Source organism: Culex pipiens, chromosome 3 (genome assembly GCF_016801865.2).
Source record: "Culex pipiens pallens isolate TS chromosome 3, TS_CPP_V2, whole genome shotgun sequence".
In the NCBI taxonomy this organism is placed as follows: domain Eukaryota; kingdom Metazoa; phylum Arthropoda; class Insecta; order Diptera; family Culicidae; genus Culex; species Culex pipiens.
In genome coordinates this window covers 155,091,607-155,114,740 of record NC_068939.1, presented here as the reverse complement: position 1 = coordinate 155,114,740, position 23,134 = coordinate 155,091,607, and the positions used below count along the sequence as shown (strand labels likewise).

At 34.9% G+C, this 23,134-nt stretch overlaps 1 protein-coding gene across 2 annotated transcripts in view; it reads left to right on the top strand.

Annotated features, from left to right (window-relative positions):
• Window positions 1-287: 287 nt before the first annotated feature.
• The window catches only part of LOC120418183 (furin-like protease 1), a 404,647-nt gene continuing 381,800 nt past the window's right edge, over window positions 288-23,134 (top strand). The window contains exon 1 of one of the 2 annotated variants that reach the window (XM_052711106.1): window positions 288-490. The gene's annotated coding sequence lies outside the window, so the exon portion shown is untranslated. Of the gene's footprint in view, window positions 1,539-23,134 lie in introns of both variants that reach the window. The other variant, XM_039580483.2, reaches the window with a different exon arrangement.

The window sequence follows — 23,134 nt, the reverse complement described above, 5'->3', positions numbered from 1 at the left end:
CACAAACACGTTTCTTCAATGCGCGCGCGTCGACTTTCAAACTTAGTCCACCCCAATCCCACCAGATGTCAGCGCCATCCTCTTGTACTTCTCGCTTGAAAACCTCACGCCTACTCAAAACTTTCCTTCCCTTTTGACAGCCGTGCACTGTCAGGTGTATTTGCACACGCACACTTGTCCGGGGCCTCCCTTAATGTTTACGGACGGACGGAACGGACCCTCGTGAATGCAATGGAATGAAGCAAACGGACCGTCGGGGCCCGATTCCCAGCTCCGCCGAGCGCGCTACTGTCAGTCACTTCGGAACAGCTGACGGGTGTGGACGCGTCTCCACGGTCGTTTCGTTCGCGGTGTTCTGTTCTCTTCGCGGTTTCGGGGTTCCCGTTTTTTCTACGGCGGTGGCTAGAGCAGGACGGCGGATGAAGACGTTCGGGGGCCAGATTGATTAGCGGGTTTTGTGTTTGACCTTTTGCGGTTGATCTAGTTAGCGGCGAGCTCGAATGGGAATGCGTTTTGGTGTTTGACCTAAGCGAGTGGCAGACCCCTTGCGTGAGGGTGTGTTTTCTTTTTTTTTTGTATGGAAAGTGACAGATGAGAGCGCGAGGGGCGTGCGAGTAGGGCGAAAGTTGACGAGATTTGTGTACGCGACACCCGACGACCCCATCTCGGAGGAATTTCCGCGTGTGGCAGAAAGAGACGGTCCGCGGCCGCTGTATTAGTGGTTTTCTGAGAACAAGACACGAAGAAGATCCGTCCGTTCCGACACACCGTCGTGGCGCCCGTCGTCAGAGGGAAAAGAAGTCAACCTAGGGAGTGTGTGGAGTCTGTTTTGGAAGTGGAAGAGAGAGTGCATCCTTCTTTGGGTAATTGTTGGTGGTTGCCCCCCTTGATTTCATTGATCGTAAGGCGCGTTTGGTGGCCGTACTGTCGTCAATAATAAAAACACGACCGTACACGGCAGCGACTCGGAGAAAGGTGTCACTGTTACGGTATTTTTGTGCTCGCGAGAGAAAGAGTGAGTGAGCGTAGGCCTACGACACACGCATACCGAGGGCGCACAGTGTTTGACGTTTCGCTTTGCGGCGATATTCGCGCAAGGGAATCGCGAAAACCGAAGGAAGGTGGTAGCACACCAGGAAATTAACATCAAAGGTGTAGTAAATAAATCGGGAAGAAAACAAAACAAAAGGCAATAACAAGAAGAACGAAACAAAGGAAGATAGCGAAAAAGAGGAATACACAACAATATAATAAAAGAGATTTACGGCAGCACAACACACAAAAGAGAAGAGGAGAACGTGCGTGCGTGTGTGTGTTCGCACGGCCTGCTTCGTCGTTCGTTCTGTTGTTTCGACAGTCAGTGCATCGTAGTTTTTTGTGTGTTATTTACGACGACTGGTGCTTGTGCGTGTGTGTGTTCTCCCCCTGGTAGAAAGGTGTATTAGAGCTGTGAAGCAAGTGAATGAATCTGTTTGGCCGGTTCTGAAAAGGCGATTGGATACACGACGTCCAGACGGAGATCAGAGGAAAAATACAAGGTACACAAATACACGTTCGTTTGCTCCAAAACTAGAGTCGGTATTTCAGAGATTTTTTTTCTGGTTTCATGTGTTTTGGCATGTTGGAATTAGTGGGGTGGTTAATGGGATGATTGGAGGGAGAGAGATCGTTTCTTTTTTTTTTCTTATTGGGAAGGGGGATCCACGTTGTGACGGAGTGGATTACCGTCGCCACGACAGGGCACAAGGAAGGGAGAAGGAGTTCACGTCACGTCATTTGGACATTTAGACGAAAATGGGACTTGATTGATGGATTTACATGTTCTTTGGATAGTCGGAATTTCTATGGACGAAAATGCGCTCTATCCTCTATACGAACTTAAGAAAATAGAAAATCAGATTGTTTTGAATTTTTAACAAAACTTGTATCATAATAAATCGATCAAAAATAGTTAAAATACCAGAGATTGACATTCTTTTTATGGCTGATTCAATTACACTCAACGGCTTATTTTTCTAAGTTCCACGATATTTTACAGAAATTTCATCGTTGAACATATTATATCTGGAGCAACATTTAAAAGGGGCGGTACGAGTGAATGACATTGCTCTTACGGCCTTTCGTCCCATTTAAACGGGTTTAAGAACCGCCCCTTTCAAATGTGATATGAAATTGTTTTTGTATCCCTACACGGAGAAAAATGTGTTCCCAAAACCGTGAACAAGCGTTCATGAAATCGAATTCGCTGTTGTAATATAAACAATAACATGTTTTGCCAATTCTCGCAATCACCACATTAAAAAAAAAATCGTAATGTTTTAAAGCAAACCCCTTATGTTTATAGATCAAAATTTTTGTTATTGTCTACTCTACAACTTGGAAAAACATTGCTACACTCTAAAAAAATAACCCTGCAAAGTTACAAAAAATGACATGTTCCAAAAAAAATTTACAAATGAGTAACGGAAATTGGCAGAGTTTTGAAATTTTTTGTTGTGTTTTTTCGATGAAAAATACGTTTCTTTCGGAATTTTGACTAAGCCATCAATTTAAGCGTCCAATCTATATATATAAAAAATTTCGACGGTTTTGTTCGAACGCGCATCAGTTGATAACGGAAAGTCGGATCGGAGCGCTCTTTGCTGCGTTGGGTTCGTATAAGCCCAAGGAAGGTTCTTACGCTAAAGAGTGACAACTTTGGCCACTCTGGGACCGATTCCGGAGCATCTGCAGATTGTATGGGAAAATTTGCGCAAACTCTAATTTTGATCACAGGAGGCTGAATAAACGAAACAAACTATACGTCAAGACGAAGTTTGTCGGGTAAGGCTTGTTTTACATAAAAGTCCATTTGACACCAAATTTTCATCTCATCACCTTTTCAGGCTGCAAATTGTTTAAAAACATGTCTTTTTTCGCATGTTCAAAAATGAAAGGGGTCGTAACGCCCCTCCGTCACGAGATATCAAAAAACGGACCTCGGATTCGTGATCAGAGACAAAAGTTTCCTCTTAGGACAAAGTTTCACGCAAATCGAAGAGAGGTCGGGGCAACTGCTGTGTGAGTTGGCGGAGAATTACCCATTACAAAAATCAAAAAAGGTAAAAAAATAAAAAATCAAAAAAAATCAAAAAAGTTATTTGTTGACAAATCACCATAATTCCAGTGTCACAACTCCAAAAAGGCATCCTTGATTAATCAAATAATTGGGTTGAATATAAAGTTTACTAATTACTTAGTATAAAAGTTTATTTAACTCTGGAAATTGTATAAAAAAACTTATCGAAAACTTATTTTGCAAACTTTTAATTTATCTAATTTTTTATATATTAGGGGAAATAAACCCATTTTAAGCCTAATAAGTGGTCTTGTTTAAATGATGCTGGATAATCTGGAGTGTTCCTTGAAATTCAGTTAAACCAAGTACAACAACGAGTAGAGCAACTTTTGGTGAACATTTCTGTTTATTTTCACTTTTATTAAAAGTTATGCTATTCCTTTTACAAGCATTTAAAAAACATATTTCAAAACGCATTCTAATCAGTCGTGTGTATTGGGCCACGCCCATTTTTGTATTTTCAGCTTAGTTCTTTTTTTCTTCCAACGCTCGTTTGGGTCTGCTTAGTGCTGCCAAAATTGATGAAATTTTAAGCGAACACTCACGAAAAGTAGCATCTATAGAGAAAGTTTCCTGGCAACACCACAAGCGCTGCTGGTGGTGTTGGTGGCCACCCTTTGTTCTTTATTTGCCTTCGCTTCTCCTCGGTTTTCTTCAGCCTTCGATTAGAATGGATGGTCAAAATTGAAACGTCAAAAGACTTAGCGCGTTTGTTTTTTTGATGGCGCTTGCTAATTATTTACATGTTTCGGGATTATTTTTCAAGTGAGTGACTAAGTAACGGTCAAAAGAACATGTAGCCGGTAGTTGGAAGCAATTTTATATCTTAAGCGCTTTGAAATCGTTAGCGCAAGTGAAAAGATATTGATGGTGACTTTCGTTAAGCAGTCAACCTCTGATCTTGCGTGTGGATGTGTGTGCCACCAAAATGATGAGAAATGGTCTCGCAAAATAGAAATTATGATCAAAAGTGCATTAAATTTGATCTTTTTGGCCAGTAAGTGGCATAAATGTGCGTGCTTACTCGAGGCGGTGCTGTTGCTGGGTAGTTTACAGCCTAAATAGTATTTTTGGAGCTTTAATCGAGCATCAAACTCTCCATATGACGAAGATAGGTGTTTGATTAGAAAGGGTATATTTCCCCTACCAAATAGTTTCTAAATAAACATTTTGGAGTGGATATAACACCGTTTTGGGGGTCTTTGTATCGATAGAATTGATTTTTCGTTGGAATTTCGTACCAACCCGGAATAACTTATTCGGGAACCGGCTCCGTGGCTTAATGGTTACGGCTTCTGTCTCCCAAGCAGAAGGTTTAGGGATCTAATCCTGATCGGTACCTTTGAAATTTGGAATCAGGAATTTGAATATGAATAAAAATTTAAATGAAATCAGGTGGGATTCGAACTCACACCTTTGGATTGGTGGTCTGGGACGCTAAGCAGTCGGCCATCAGAAGGTTTACAATCTAGCATTGATCCGTAGTGTTGAAACATGTTATCTTCTCATATTAAATACGCGCTGATCCCTGATTTGCCTGAGAGGATTGGAAGTCTAAATATAGATCGAGTTTCCTTCAGATGCTTGCTTCTATGTTTAGGCGGGGCCGAACAATGCCCAGCGACCTCGGAATTGGACCGCAAGGAGCTCTGTCATTCTGAAATGGGTCGTTGGAAGCAGCGCGAGGGCTGTCACCACCTAATACCCGGGACTGAGATAAGCTGTATCAGCATTCGGCATGTACACAGTCTGATACAAATTATACTTTCCCATAATTTCGCTACCGGTTAGCGGGTATTGGTTTGGACCACACACACACACACACACACACACACACACACACACACACACACACACACACACACACAACCCGGAATAACTTATTCGGAAAATCCGTCGGCATCCGAACCTTACATCTTGGTTTTCAATAAAACCCACGTTTTCAAATACCTAAGTTAAAAATGTTGTTATGGTTTCGCTTGAGCAACCTGCCAAAAAATCCAAAAAATTAATGGAAAATGAAGACTTTCTGTAATTTTTGTTCTCGTGGATCAAACTTGCTTCTTGCTCAGGTATTTAACAACGTGGGATTTATAGAAATCCTAGATGTTTGGGTATCAAAGTTCGGAAATTTTATGCTCTTTCCGATGGCACATAGGATGACTTGTAAATCGTGGACTGGTTCGGATGCCGGCAGATTTTCCGACTACGTTTTTCCGGGTTGGTACGAAATTCCATTGAATAATCAATTCTATCGACACAAAGACCCCTAAAACGTTGTTATATCCACTCCAAAATGTTTAGTTAGCAACTCTATGGTAATATATTGACATTTAGATAAATTAAAAGTTTGCAAAATTAATTTTAGATTAGTTTTATATAGAATTTCCAGAGTTATATAAACTTTTATACTAAGTAGTTAGTAAACTTTATATTCAATCCAAATTATTATTTTTTATCAGTCAAGGATGCCTATTGTGACACTGGATTTATGGTGATTTGCCAACAAACAGCTGCGAATAAAATGCTTTTGGTTAAATTGCTTTATTGGTCATCTGCACGTCCTCTCAATGATTTTTTAAGTTTTTTTTAAAGGAGTTACAGTATCAATAAAAAAATAAATGGAAATTTTGTAGTGTAGTTTTACGTAAATTTATTTCGAAAGAGTTCAATTTATTATGAAAATATGTATATTCACACAATTTTTATGTGAAATTTTTTGCTGGCATATATCTGTCTGCATTCCCAGATGTAACACTAAAATTTTCAAAATTGAAAAATTGTATCAATTGTTTTTTTAAAATACTGTAACAAAAGCATGTACAATTTTCGTGCCAAGCTCTAGAATCTCTTGAAAAAAAATTCAAACATGATCTGCAACCTTATACAAACATGGTTGCAACTTCACATTTCAACCAACTTCAAGTTCTCCAAGTTCGCGAGACGTGTCTGAACTGAAAAAAAAAAAACTTGTTAGCAAACGAAAATACGACCACTGCTGGCTGGCTAGCTGACACAGAGCTCGCATTTCAACCAGCCACAGCAGAAAGCACATCGCGAAAAATGCTGCAAAAATTCCCGAAACGAAAAAGAAAGTTTTTCCACAGTAGAACACGTGTGCATCTTTTAAATTCGTTCCGCGCAAAAGTTGCACGTTTTGTTTGCTGGTTTGTTCCCCACAGAGAAGCGGGGGAAAGATTTTTCGTTATTTTTTTTTGTTGGCTTACTTTAGTAAGTTGTGTCTTGTTCTGAGAGCCATACTGGCACGGATTTTTCCCTGCTTTCCTAGTTTGAGTTTGGCGTGCACTCGAAATAAAGTAAAGTTGGAAACGGAAAAAAAATACTTCCCAACTTTCCGCCGTTGAGTCACGAGCTGTGAAAATTTAATTATGTTGTTGTTTGATGTATGTTACACCTGTAAGTAGCTTTGCCTTCACTTCGTTCTGAACCAGTTCACTTTTTCCTGCTTGATGCACGTGCAGAAAGCGCGAGGGCGAAAGTTTTCAAATTTAGCGTTGCAGAAAACTAACCTGAAACGGATTCGTATTTGCTATTGGTGTACCCTACATATATTGGTCACAGTTGTTGCCACGAGCGCGACGGAAATCGACTCAGGGGTGTGTCGAACCGGGGTTTAGGGGTTCGATAAGGGTAGCAAAAAAAAAAAAAATGTAATTTCAATTTTGTTATCGGTGGGTGAGCAAAATATGCAATCGAATTTTATAAACGGGGCTGCCTGTTACAGGGGCATAGATTGATTTGATACGTTTTTGGGCATGTGCAGGTGGAACGATATACTAATTGGGAACTGATTTAATCATTCTTGTTGACACGTGTTTTCATCCTGAAAGGCATAATAAATTATCCTTTACACAGGTTTGAATTTAGAAAAAGGCAAAAAAAACGTTAACGTGAACTTCATGGCATCGGGAACCAGGAAGAAACTGAATTTTGCACAAAAAAGTTAAACAGTTAAACAGATTGTTTCCTGATTCCAGATGTCATAAACTGCGTACCTTATTCAGAAAATGCATGCAAGCATGCTTGCAAGTGTTATAAACTATCAAATTTTACTAGAATTTGTTTATTTTTTTACGTATCCGGAAAGACTATTGAATTTCCGACATAAATCCATCATAAAACTTAAAAAATATTCTTTTTTATTAGAACGCAAAATAAAAATAATTAAACCACTAACAAAAGTTACAGTTGAGATAATTTGATTTTTTCTTGCCTGTTTTCGCCCTGTTGAAACATTATTCTGGAATTATTGGATCATGAGTGATTTTTCCAGAACAAATTAAAAAAAATGTTTTTTATAAAGAGACTTCAAAGGTGAGCAGTTTTTCTGAACGACTCCGGCTACGCTCTCTAAAAAGACTCGACTGCATCAACTTAGACTCCTTAACACTTTGCGTTTAAATTAAGTGTTTTTGTTTTTGTTAAATGTTTATTTATTTTATAAATCTTGCTTTGTCTATTTTCTTTTCTATGATGTTCTATATATGATGGATTTTTGCCTTCCTCACCTCACTGAGGCAAGGCTATAAAATCACTCGAAAAATGAACTTCTTAAATACACCTCCTAGATATACCTCCTAGGTATACCTATCGACTCAGAATCAAATTCTGAACAAATGTCTGTGGGGATGTGTGTAGACATGATTTTTTTCCACACGATTATCTTAGAACTGGCTGAACCGATTTTGGCCGGATCCGCCTTATTCTGTTCGTTTTGGGGTCCCCTAAAACCCTATTAAATTTTATTCTGTTTAGTGAAGTACTTTAAAAGTTATGTCATGAAAAAGTTTTTTTGTAGCTACAATTAAAGGTGATTTTTGCATAACCTCAAAGGCCGGGTCTTTTTGCTTACGCGCGAGAGTCGCGCAGCCACATTGCTTAAGCAGTGTCTGCGTCTCTTCTGGAAAAAGTCTCTATTAATTATGTTGCTGAATACATCATTTTGTCTCGACAAAGATTTACACGAACTTTTTACTGAAATATCCTGCCGTTCTACGCATAATTGTCCCATGTTCAAAATGTGCAACTGAGAAAAACGCGATTGAAATTTGTCGTCCGTTTTTTGTGTTTCTACGCATAATTGTCCCGTGGGTCCCTATTCACCTCATAAGACCCTAATCATGCCAGTTAGCAGTTTATCACTCTTTTTAGTAATCCTCTTGCTATACAATAGGTAAACAAGACACAATACGTCGTAAAACTGATAATTTCGTGAAAGAAAATATTTAGTGGGACAATTTTGCGTAGAAGTTCAACGATGGGACAAACAGACTTGGTGTTGTTTTCAATGAGTTTCCAAACAAAGTATTAGATTTTATGTGTTTTTCGAATAGTAAACGTCAAACTAAACCTAAAAATGTCAAAAAGTCAGAATCTACCAAAAATGACATGGGACAATTTTGCGTAGAACGGCAGTATACAGCTCATAAGACATTGTTTACTAAGAGTTGGTAAAAAAAGAATTGAAAATTGCTGTTCTGGTAAAAACAATTATTATAAAAAAAACTCTTAAATTAATTTGTAAACACAACCTAAAATACAACATGAATGAGAGGAAGGCACCAACCACCTTAAGGTGGGTTAAGTAACGTTTTTTAAACTCATAATGAGATTTTATAACCCAACATGTTAATTCCATGCGTTTCATATCTATGGTAATTTTATCAAATATCTCTGAATTTTAGGGAAGGCATTTTAATGTAACACTATAAGGCTACCAACTTTTGTTAACAAAAAACCGTACCCTTAGCCGATTTGACCGCAGGGCATAGCAAACTGTTAATCAATAATTTAGAAAAATTTGCAATTTGAGACACAAAAAGTTTAAACACGAAAACAGCATGATTCGAAAAAAAAAGTTCTCCGATCGGGCACAACATTTTTCTGGGGGTTCCTTGGCCGAAATAATTAGACCCGTATTTTTTTGTTTGGCCATTAAGGTGACCTACGCCGTGTTAGGGTGGTCTGAAAAATGACAATTTTCGTCGATTTTTGCAAAAACACATTTTTCAAAAAATCATAACTCCGCACCATTTCAACCGATTTTATCTGTCTTGAGCGCAAACGAAAGGGCATTAGATAGACTTTTAAGGAAAAATAGTTATAAGTTTCAAATATCCAGCCTAACATTTGAAAAGGTCAAATGAAAACTTAAAATGCTCTTTTGAAGGTCTCGGGACCAAAGAGCCTATGTCTGAAAATATGTTTACTGGATTCCTCGGAAAATTTTACATAACATATTAAAAAATGGTGAAGTAATGTTTTCAATATTCCGAGATACGGTTTTTGGAAAATAAAAACTGAGTTTTTGGACGCGCCACGCGCAAAAATGGAAAAATGACGAAAACGGGAAAAAATCGACTTTTTTCACTAAAACTGCGATAACTTTGTAATTTAAGCAATGACCTATACATGTTAGGGTACCAAAAGCTGCGTAATTCAATTACGAATCATGCTGTTTTCGTGAGGAATTGCTGTTAACTGAGTGGTAACTATCCCCATCTTAAAAAAATGAATTTGAAGCTTGTGGCTTGCACGTTTTTAAAACATTTTTAAAATAAACCGTAACTTGGCACTAAATCTTTATGTTTTTTTTTTTCAATTGTTCAACGTTTTAACGTTCACGAATTGTCAAGTTTACTTTTAGGAATAATATCTCTCTGAGTGTTTATACCCCTGGGCCTTGTAAAGTCAAGGGGCATGATTTGATCCTAGTGCATTTGTTAAAATTTGGGTATACATTCTTTTTTATAAGCACTATGGACACCACTTCATGCTACGAGAACTCGCTTTGCTGCAGCCCCAGGACTTAAGCGTTGACCGATAAGCTGTCTTTGTGAACTAGGTAGTTCTCCGATAGTGAAAATATCACAATTGCACAAGACACCGCTGCTTCTGTGACTTTTTCACTATCACAATGTGGGTTTTGGGTTGAGACTTCAGGATAGTACATTTGTGTAGTTGCTTAGCATTAGCATTAATCATAAATCTGAATCCTTTCCAATTCTATTTGAATTAAAGTTAGTTGCAATTGTTAAGTTAGAGTAATGCTGTCAATAAACTTTGATTGATGTAGAATACTAGGCATTCTTTTATGTCAAATTGTCCATAGAGTCTCGATCAATCAATAATGTAATGATATCGGACAAAATTCGTTGATCTGTTGAACTAACGGTTTTCGGATTATGGTTGTATAGACCAGGGATGCCAGATACACAGATTTGTCTGTGTTTCACAGACATTTGAGCTCGTGTCAGACATTTTTTGAGGTACACAGACTTTTTAAAAACTTCATTGAATTGTTATTTTGGTAAAATATTAATCGAAACTTATTTCGTTAGTCTTCAAATGCTTAAAAACACAATTTTTGATAGATTTCTATGACTGTAAATTGATTTATTTGACACAGACATACACAGACTTTTTCACAGACATTTTAAAAAATCATGTGGCATCCCTGGTATAGACCATTGTTGCGAATCGAGGAACTACGGATCTTTTGACGTAAATGGTCATTTCTTTTTCAAATCGTGATTTCTATCTTATTTGTATATCAGTTCACAAATTTTTATTGTTTTTTGATAGAAGTAGGACTACAACAGTTAAAAGAACGTTTACTTTTGAACATTAAGTTTAGAGGATTTTAGATTAAAGTTTAGATTTTCAATCCAAAGTAGTTAGCAAATGAATATTTGGACTTAAATGAATAATTGAACATTTTGGACTTATGAATAACACACAACTGTGCATTTATTCTAGAGTCAGGTCCATACAGCGTCAGTGTTTATTTGGTCGAAGTGTACTAATTCATTGGCAGATCTGATTCAAGTTGTAATGTACGACAAGACTACTGACGGACGTGACAGGACGAGGGCCCAGTTTAGAGGTTTCAACATCAAAGATGTGCGGCTGGACCACCCTCCCGAATAAAAAAAAAAAATATCTCTCTGAGTGTTTATACGAGAAAATTTGTTAATTCAGATTTTTACAAGATGTTGAAAGCTCTTGGATATTTTATTGGATTTTTTTTGTAAGGAATTTAAAAGTAATAATTGATAGAAATATTTGAACTATCGGAACTACTAAAATTATCCTTTTAAAATCAAACTTACAGTTAAGAGGCAGTATTTGTAAATATTGCTCGGTTTGTTCTAGAGGTCGTATCGAGGTGCTCCGATTTGGATGAAACTTTCAGCGTTTGTTTGTATATACATGAGATGAACTCATGCCAAATATGAGCCCTCTACGACAAAGGGAAGTGGGGTAAAACGGGCTTTGAAGTTTGAGGTCCAAAAAACCTAAAAAATCTTAAAACTGCTCGCATTTCCGTAAAACTTCATCAATTCCAACTCTCTAAGATGCATTCGAAAGGCCTTTTGAAGCACTTCAAAATGTGCCATAGACATCCAGGATTGGTTCGACTTCTTCTCTTAGCTTTTGCAAATTACTGTCAAAAATTGATTTTTTTAAAACCTTAATATCTTTTTGCAGCAGCCTCCAACACCCATACTCCCATAGGTCAAAAGATAGGTAATTACATGGACTATAAGCCTACGGAAATAACTTTTTGGCCAATCGCAGTTTTTCTCATAGTTTTTCGATTTTTCTAGAACAAACATTTTACAACGTTTGGTTTTGCCCTGTAGGCCGCCTTAGCGGCACTTTTTGGTCTCAATTTTGTCATATTCGGAATCCTCGGACAATTTCACGTAAGTTAGTAGTATTGGAGTTGCAAATTTGATTTAAAAAATAATTAAATAAAACATTTTTGAAAAAAGAAAAAGATCTTATTTACCCTGTGATCAATACGTCAAATGCTGTATCAAGTAGGCGAAAACCTGTTTTACCCCTAATCCAACAAATTGTTAAAAAGTATTTTAATTCATTCTAAATGGCAATTTTTCCAATCAAATTTACAACTCCAATACCTCTAACTTACGTGAAATTGTCCGAGGATGCCGAATATGACAAAATTGAGACCAAAAAGTGACATTGTGGCGGCCTACAGGGCAAAAACTAACGTTGTAAAATGTTTGTTCTAGGAAAATCGAAAAACTATGAGAAAAACTGCGATTGGCCAAAAAGTTATTTCCGTAGGCTTATAGTCCATGTAATTACCTATCTTTTGACCTATGGGAGTATGGGTGTTGGAGGCTGCTGCAAAAAGATATTAAGGTTTTAAAAAAATCAATTTTTGACAGTAATTTGCAAAAGCTAAGAGAAAAAGTCGAACCAATCCTGGATGTCTATGGCACATTTTGAAGTGCTTCAAAAGGCCTTTCGAATGCATCTTAGAGAGTTGGAATTGATGAAGTTTTACGGAAATGCGAGCAGTTTTAAGATTTTTTAGGTTTTTTGGACCTCAAACTTCAAAGCCCCCGTTTTACCCCACTTCCCTTTGTCGTAGAGGGCTCATATTTGGCATGAGTTCATCTCATGTATATACAAACAAACGCTGAAAGTTTCATCCAAATCGGAACACCTCGATACGACCTGTTACACATTGGTGAAAAACTCGCTCTTAAATAAACTTTTTCGATTAAGAAAAGCATTGGCCAAAGTAAAGAAAGCAATTTAATTTTAAAAAGTTGTTATTATCATCATTAAATTCCTTTAAAATCCGTATTTCTGTCACTGGGGGTAACTATGGGTTAAAAATAGATACACCTCTCGTAATTTCTTAATAACAAAAACAATTTAAATAACATCGAAAATCTTTCAACGTTGATTTGTTCTTAGATAGTTTACTAACATTTTCCCAAAATATGGTGGATTTTGATGAACACTACTTAAATACCAATAGTTTGAAAATTGACCCAATCTCACCCCTTAGAGGGGGTGACATTGGGTCAAATGAAACTAAAATGATGCTCAAATACAATGATATGGTAAAAACAAGTCATCCAACAGTGTTTCTTGTTCGAGGGAATCGTATTGACATGCTACAATGTTTGAATTGGAGATTTTCAAACACTTGGGTAGTTTTTGAGCAATTCCAATGATTTTTCGAGAGATCATTTTTGGCCAAAAACGTACCTCAACTTTAGACAGCTGCCAGGATAACAGGATTTGTTCAAGGAACGAGATTTTTTCAGTGAAGTTATCTTAAGATGTCCCCTACACAACCCTTTTAACAGAATTTAGTTTCATTAAGAAGAAACTGAGAAATGGTAAAATCCGTAAAAAATCACTTTGACCCAATCTCACCCCCCAGACCCAATGTCACCCTACGACGGTATACGAAAAAATCCGTACAAAAATCCTCTTATGCTAACTAGATAGGAAAATCAGCAAGCAAGAGAACAAAGTGGCATCGATTTTATAAAAAAATGAGTTTAAAAGTAAATTTTCGTTTCAAAATTTTCTTAAATGTCTCAATTTTCCAATAATCTAGATTTTGTTTATCGTGATAATCAAAAAAGTTACTATTATGATTGGTGCGCTGGAAGTGGGGACGCGAAGTCGTGATTATTCAGGTTAATTTTTGTGTGTGCTTTTGCATCGCTGTTCGTACGGGGTGAGTGATAGAGGTAATCGAATAATAGCATCATTGGTGCGCTGGAAGTGAGGACGCGAAGTCGTGATTATTCAGGTTATTTTTTTTGTGTGCTTATGTGTCGCTTGTATGGGGTGAGTGCATAATTTGTAAAGGTGGTGTAAAAAATATTCGGAGTGAAAAGTGATTTTTTTTGTGTGCCTTTTGTCGTGAATTGTGTGTGTCGAAAGACGCACTGACAATTTGGATCGGTGAGTTAATAGTGGAGCAAAATAATTGTGTGTGAGTGATTTTGTGTGCTAACCAGAAAGACCTTCCCATAGCATCGTTGCTCGGAAGGCTCGCCGACGGGTCTGTTATGAAAGTCCTCCCCATAGCGTCGTAGCTCGGGAGGCATCGAAAAGCCAATACCTTATCCTACTAACCCAAAAAAAATATTAATCACGTGATGCTTGAAGGAGATGCTGTGGATTCAACGGTCTCAAGCGGTATCAACAAGTATATAGCGAAAAACTATGTGCTTGATGAGTCTGCAACTTCAACTATCGGACTAACATTCCTCCCTTTCGTTGAACTGCAGGCTTCTTGGGAGGGCGCCGGTATTGTCTAATAAAGTAGGGATCTTCAGAGGTTAAACAGTGAACGGATGGTTGGCTCCCACTGATCATTTTTGATTCATTGTTTAACTTCAGCTGATCTGTCAATAACGGAGTAGCAGCTCATTGGCAGTCAACCATGCTCATGCTCATAATCAAAAAAGTAACTATTATTAACCATTTTTACCGCATTTTTTTGAAAATATTGGGAAAGTCGGGAATCTAAACAACAAAAAACAAAATCTCCATATTTATAGGCATTCTCAGCAAAACAAATTTCATGTCGAATGTCAAAACTTTTGATTCGTGCTTCGAATTTAGTGTTAAATGCATTATGAATCGATAATTTTATGAACAAAACTAGTTTCAATGAATTTCAGGCAAAATTCTGACTTTCCAACAATTTTACTTAAAAAAATATGTGTTTTTTGTTATAAGCTTATAAATTTATTCTAAATATAAATATTGATTTTTTTTTAAAACTATATCAGCAACCTTAGTGATGGTACATTTGACGTTACAAATAAAATTTGATCACCTTAAATCTGATTTAGCAAGAAAAACTATGACTATCAAAGTCACCCCGGATTTCAAACTAAGAATTTTCAACGCGACTATTTGTTTAAACACAAATGAAAAACAAAAAAAAAAACATTTTTTCAAAAATGTTTAAAAAATATCAATCTTGAAAATAACCTCAACAATTCGATAATATTCCAAACATAAATTGAAATCTTATCAATTTACGGTATGTTGCATCCAAATAGACGAAATACGGGGTAATTTGAAAGTTTTTTTTTTTTGCAAAATAGAAGTGAACTAGCAATAAGTTTGGAATGGCCTGCATTTTTAGTTACATTGATAAAACGATTTTTCAATGATTTGAATTAATTATTTTTGATGAATTAGAAAAAAACATAGTTATAGACAATTTGATGTTAAAAAAATATCATATTATTTTTAACTCTTTGGAAAAAATAGTACATGAACATTGTGTGGCTTATGTACACATTGTTTTAAAAATATATATCTTGAAAATGCCATCAAAATCAACACGGATAGTTGAATTTTATATTTGTCCTTAAAATTTTTTGATGGTTTTTCTTTGTCTCATCCCACTTCAAAATGTTACCATGATTCTCCAAACATTTCTGCTTCCGAGTTACTCCACCTTCCAACATTATCATCATCAACCGGCCAAACGCGAACGAAGGATCAACCGATACACTCGAAGAAGGCCCAAACAACAATGTGTTCAGCTCCAGCGAGTGGCACTTGTGTGCTGGGCTGGCACTGACAATAAAGATAACAACAACAAGTCCATCTCGCGCAAACAACACCAGGAAGGCCAGGAATCGAGTGAAAAGAGCACACACACTCACACTTGAATACATGGACGAGTTTTGCTAACCTGAAAAGAACCCTTGAAGTACCTGAATTAAAAGTTAGATACATCAAACAAATAAATTTCAAAATTGTATGTAAGCAATATAAGAAAAAAAAACTTAGAAAAAGGGAGCAAAAAATAAACACTTAAAAAATAATAATAAAAATAACAACTCAAGAAAAGCAACGCAACTCCACTACAGGGTTCAGGATTTCCCCACCTCTTCGTTTTGTTCTGGTGATCCACTCAAAGCAACAACACCAACAATAACCATCGCACGTGAGGATGCTGATGCGGATGATTTTGATGGTGATGACGAAGACGACGTCGACGGCGGTGTTGGATTTTTCGGAATCACCAGAAGCAAAACAGCAGCTAGTCAGAAAAAAGGGGAGCCAGTAGCAAATACATAATAAAAAAAAACTGAGCAAAATACAAAACAAGAAACAAGCAAGCAAAAAAAAAACGGGAACATTTCTCACACATGCAAACATGCCCACACTTTTACACTTGGAATAAAATAAAGGGAAAAGAAGTTGAAAAACAACAAAAAAGATCACAACTCTCTGTCGGCAAACGAGAGAGAGAGAGAATACCTGGCGAAAAAGTTAGAGAAACCTCTGTGATTTGGGGTTCGGAGCCGGTCGTGTTGTTTCGTTAGTTTTTTTTTTATTCTTGGGGTTGAGTGTGTATGTTTTTGCGATGTTGAAGCAGACCCGCTTTTTAGAGAACTAGAGCAATGTGAACGCTTTGGTACGTGATGTCTGGATTCTTACTGGGATCAACAATCAAGTTTGAGCTATAGATTATACTGCTAAGTTTCAACTTGTATGAAAATTTTTAATACATTTATGTTTTTTTAAATAATTATGTAAATAAAAATACAAAAATACAAAAAATACAGCAAAAACAACAAATGAACAATTGTCTACGAAATCAGTCCGGCTGAAATTTTTTTGGTGTCTTCGGTATGTCCAAAGAAGCCATTTTGCATCATTAGTTTGTCCATATAATTTTTCATACAAATTTGGCAGCTGTCCATACAAAAATGATATATGAAAATTCAAAAATCTGTATCTTTTGAAGGAATTTTTTGATCGATTTGGTGTCTTGGGCAAAGTTGTAGGTATGGATAAGGACTACACTGAAAAAAAATGATACACGGTAAAAAATTTGTTGGTGATTTTTTATTTAACTTTTTGTCACTAAAACTTGATTTGCAAAAAAAACACTATTTTTATTTTTTTTAAATTTTTTGATATGTTTTAGGGAACACGAAATGCCAACTTTTCAGAAATTTCCAGAACGGGCAAAAAATCTTTGATCAAGGTATGAATTTTGAATCAATACTAATTTTTTTAATAAAGACGAAATGTTGGTCGAAAAAATTATTTTCGATGTTAAATTGAATTTGTAATCAAAAAGTATTTTAATAAAATTTAGATAAATTGCACCGTTTTCAAGTTGCAGCCATTTTTGGGTAACTTTTTTGAAAATAGTCGCAGTTATTTATTTTTTTAAATATGTTTGCCCACATTTGAAAAAAATATGTTTGAAAGGCTGAGAAAATTATCTATATTTTTGCCTTTTTAAACTTAGTTGATAATTTTTTTGTGACCAATACATCGATTTTTTGAAAAAAAACAGTTTTGATTCAATAACTCATAACTCGGTCAAAGATTTTTTGTCCGTTCTGGAAATTTCTAAATAGTTTGCATCTCAGAAAATAAAAAAAACTAGTGATTTTTTGCAAATCAAGTTTTAGTAACAAAAAGTGAAATTAAAAATGACCAAAATGTTTTTTACCGTGTATCATTTTTTTCAGTGTAGTCCTTATCAATACCTACAACTTTGCCGAAGACACCAAATCAATCAAAAAATTCTTTCAAAAGATTCAAAAGGGCATACCAAAGGCACCAAAAAAATTTCAGATGGATTAAAAAATACAAAAAAATCGAATGACGGAAATCTCAGAGAATTTCTCAAATACAACAAATATAGCAAATTCAACAAATACAGCAAATTCAACAAATACAGCAAATACAACAAAAAAATCAAATACAACAAATACAACAAATACAACAAATACAACAAATACAAAAAATACAAAAAATACAACAAATACAACAATTACAACAAATACAACAAATACAACAAATACAACAAATACAACAAATACAACAAATACAACAAATACATCAAATACAACAAATACAACAAATACAACAAATACAAAAAATACAAAAAATACAACAAATACAACAAATACATCAAATACAACAAATACAACAAATACAACAAATACAAAAAATACAACAAATACAACAAATACAACAAATACAACAAATACAACAAATACAACAAATACAACAAATACAACAAATACAACAAATACAACAAATACAACAAATACAACAAATACAACAAATACAACAAATACAACTAATACAACTAATACAACAAATACAACAAATACATCAAATACAACAAATACAACAAATACAACAAATACAACAAATACAACAAATACAACAAATACAACAAATACAAAAAATACAACAAATACAAAAAATACAAGAAATGCAACAAATACAACAAATACAACAAATACAAAAAATACAAAAAATACAACAAATACAACAAATACAACAAATACAACAAATACAACAAATACAACAAATACAACAAATACAACAAATACAACATATACAACAAATACAACAAATTCAACAAATGCAACAAATACAACAAATAAAACAAATACAACTAATACAACAAATACAACAAATACAACAAATACAACAAATACAACAAATACATCAAATACAACAAATACAACAAATACAACAAATACAACAAATACCAAACAAATACAACAAATACAACAAATACAACAAATACAACAAATACAACAAATACAACAAATACAACAAATACAACAAATACAACAAATACAACAAATACAACAAATACAACAAATACAACAAATACAACAAATACAACAAATACAACAAATACAACAAATACAACAAATACAACAAATACAACAAATACAACAAATACAACAAATACAATAAATACAACAAATACAACAAATACAACAAATACAACAAATACAACAAATACAACAAATACAACAAATACAAGAAATGCAACAAATACAACAAATACAACAAATACAACAAATACAACAAATACAACAAATACAACAAATACAACAAATACAACAAATACAACAAATACAACAAATACAACAAATACAACAAATACAACAAATACAACAAATACAACAAATACAACAAATACAACAAATACAAGAAATGCAACAAATACAACAAATACAACAAATACAACAAATACAACAAATACAACAAATACAACAAATACAACAAATACAACAAATACAACAAATACAACAAATATAACTAATACAACAAATACAACATAAACAACAAAAAACAACAAAACAAATACAACAAATACAACAAATACAACAAATATAACTAATACAACAAATACAACATAAACAACAAAAAACAACAAAACAAATACAACTAAGGCTGGTACAATTTTTATAAAAAAGTTTTTGTCACCCCCCTTTAAAGTTGGCCCGAAAAATCAGTGGGCAAAAAATATTTTTTCAGGAGACTTCAAAATTTCAATGGAAACACAAGTGCAATCAGCTGAAATCAATTTAAAATGCATTCCCCTGCGTTTAGAATCAATTTTAACATGTTTGAGTTGATTTAAAAATCTTTTGAATTTTAGAAAATTTTCGATGTTTAGTATCGGAAAATGTGTTTTTCGCTATTTTTTTTTTCGTCAAATCTTTTTTTTTTAAACTAATGATTGCAAAACAACTGAACTAGTGTAAAAAGCATTTTAAAACACTTATTCCATTCAAATCTTGAAACTATGGCTTGTTATATTTTTGACAAACGAAAACTGTAGAATAACAATAAATCTGAGAACACCCAAAAATTTATTACAAAAATTTAAGCGTTCAGCCCTACTGCGTTGTGTTTACCACAGAGAGAATTCTGATAACGGATCACATTTTACAAAACCTACAGGGGAAGAAGGATGCGTGGACAGACCGTACAGAGAGTTGTATGCTTTCTAAAATATGATTTAAAGCGCTTCTTACATTAAAAATCCCAACATGATCCAACCTAGAAATAAATATTAAAAGATATAAATCTTAATTACTGCACCTCACACTTTCGCATCTCTCCTCCCCTCGAGACCTGTCAAGAAATGAAACCGATCCAGATGGGGATGCGAGAGCGCACACACGCACACACAAATCGCGTAATAGCATTTATTATTCTCTCCCTCCCTCCCTTTGGCTTCCAAACTGAGAATGAGAAAGAGATAGTATAGCGCAAGAACTAATTTATAATCGCTTCGAAACCGATCCGCGCGCGCTGCGACCTCATTGATCATCTTCAACCACGTCAACGGGTGCGCACGCAAACACAGAAACACACACAGTCAATCGAAATGAGTCGGACAGCTTCGCCGCAAAGGGTCATTTCCACCCGGAGACCAGACAGAGTGACGAACAAATAGAGGTGTTGGACTGTTAAAAAAATCATTTTTGAGTTTTTTTTTCAATTTATTTCAACTAAAACATAATTTTGCTAATTTATTTTTGTGAAATTATGTAAAAAATAGTTAAGTTTTTTTTTACAAAAAGAAAAACAAATATTGTTAAAAATATGTTTTATTACTGTGTTGCTAGAAAACGGGTTAACGATGATAGGGACAGACAGTAGGACCCAGTTAGTGACCACCGTGGGTGAGCTTGAGCATTCACAGTAGTATGGTAGCTTTTGAAAAGGGTCTTTTCAAATTATAATTGTTTTAATGATTTTGCTGTGGTTGAATTGTTACAATGGTTTTTTTTTTATAATTTCATTGTCATAATGAAATTAACTTTAATTTTTTTTTTCAAAAAATATTAATATATTTCTAATCCTTATTCAAACCAAACTGGAAAATGAATACGAATCATGCAATGAAACCAGCTTCCCTAGTGAGAAGGAAAGCTTACAAAGAGCGAGCCAGCCGAGATGATGAGCGCTCTAAAAGTCGAGAAAGCAAATAATTTTACAATCTAAACGTGCAGAGTTAGGCCACGAGACGAGATGATGATGATGACGGTTCTTGATTTGCCACCGAGTTACACCGAACGGGTTGAACCCCCGGTGCTGAACCTGCCACGCCACGGTCGGTGGCACACATACAAATAAATCTTGCACCAGTGTGTGCTAACCGGGAACGGTTTTCGAAGAACCACCACCCAGTTTGTAGCGCTGTCGTGGAAAGTGACCTTTTCCGAGATGGGATTGATTTGTGAGCTAGAATCCCTCGGGAAAATGGAAGTTGTACGCGAAAAAAAATATATGTTTGGTCAATTTATTTAAATTTTTGAAACATCCCAAGTAACATTTTTTTCCAGGAGTTCTACAAGAGCTCTTCAAGATAGCTACAGCATAGCAGTTTGGACCGCGGTAGGATAAAATTCTCTTCAAAACTTCTTCAGGAGTTTGGAAGAGTACTTGAAGAGATTTTTATCCTACCGCGGTCCAAACTGCTATGCTGTAGCTATCTTGAAGAGCTCTTGTAGAACTCCTGGAAAAAAAATTTACTTGGGATATCATTTAGAAAAAAAAAAAAAACAATTGATTGCTTCAAGTTTTTGAACCTTTCCAGGCCTGATGCACAGCAAAAAAAAAAGTAGTGATCCAGCTGCGTGTAATAGGCCTGGGTTCAAAATAAAGTTTGCAATATTTTGTAAAATTCCATGTAATATTACACCCAGAAATATGTAGCCCATCAGTATGGAAAACCTACTTGACCGAAATGTCAAGCTTACATATTCGTTTATCCATTCCATTGTTCATCGGTCTGATGGCCGAGTGGGCTAAGGCGCCAGTCCTTACTGATGTTGCTGGGTTTGAATCCCTTCGATTGCAACTTTTTTTTATGTTTACAAAAATTGTAAATGCAGAGTGAAATATTATGTGTCTTTTTTGACGAAGGTGATGTGCATGCTTTTGCATGCGATTTTACCATCGTTTTTTTGCTGTGTGGGTTGTTTACATGTAATGGACCGCAATAAGTTTTTTTATTTTTGTTTCATGGAATTTACTGCAAACTGCTGTCAAAGGATCACATTTCATTGTAAAAATATAGATTTTGCTTCAAAATATGGGCTACAACAACAAAAAACGTAACAGATATTTAAAAACTTTTTTATAGAACCTCATTTTTTAAAACAGCATTTTGAACATTTTTGTAAATTCAAATCGTTATTTTGGCAGTTTTCACGTATCAAATAGTGCACCAAACAAAACAATAGACTAGTTTGCTCTATTTTAAAAAGCCATGAATTTTAATTTTCAAGTTTTTTTTTTGCAGGTGTTTTTAATCAATTATAAGAAGTGCTTGCTAAAATTTTATGTTGCAGTTAAGTATAATTTGTGTTGATTTGTTTCATATTTGGAAAATTCCATCAATTTTGTTTTTTAACGTAAAGCCAAACATTGCTCAAACACATAATTTTCCTTCATTTTTAAAAGTTTAAAGGAGGGTTTACTACAAGTAATGTTAATTTTTTGGAAATAAAAATTTTAATGTTTTTTAAGAGCAAAATTCCTACACAGTCAAAAATTTTGTAAATTCGGAAGGTTCAAAATAGGAAGCTTAAATATTACCTCTTTTATACTGTATTATTACCTTAATTTAGACTGAAAAAGTGGCAGTCACATTTTTAGAGGGAAAATTACACATCTTATCTGACAAAAGATGTACTCATTTCCAAATGTAATTTTACCATGATTTTTTTTCTGTGTAATTTACTGAAGTGAAATTAGTTAATCGAAAATTCAATAATTAAGTAAAAAATTGTGTAAATTTGGAAGGTGTAATTTGGGAAAGTTGAATATTACCTTTTTTTATGATGTAATTTTACCTCAATTTAGACTAAGTGACATTAAACCAGAATATTAGTAAAAATACAAATTTTCTGAGGTAAAATTACACATTTTTTTCTGACATAAAAGATGTACCCCTTCCCAGATGTAACATTACCATGATTTTTTTTACTGCGTAGAGTTAGGGATGTTTTGTTTTAAGAAAGTGACTAATTTCAAACTTAATTTTCGAATATTTTAAAAATTTCCAGGTTATGGTTTATGCAAGTTTTGCCTATTTTTTCAGTCTAAATTGAGGTACTATTACATTGTAAAGAAGGTATTAAAATACATTTTATATAATTTCCCAACCTGGAAAAATCTGTTTCACGGTCGTCCTTATTTCAGTATAAGGCTTTCTAGTCAGAAATTTACCAACACATTCAAAGTTTGTTTACATTACAGCTGGAGGTTTGTTTGCATCAGGCTTCCTATCTCTTTCTAGCAAAAGTTTTTTGTCAGGCGACTTCTAGCTGGTTTTTTTGACTGCACAGAAAAAAATATTGTAAAATTTGGAAGCTTTAATTTTGGAGGGTG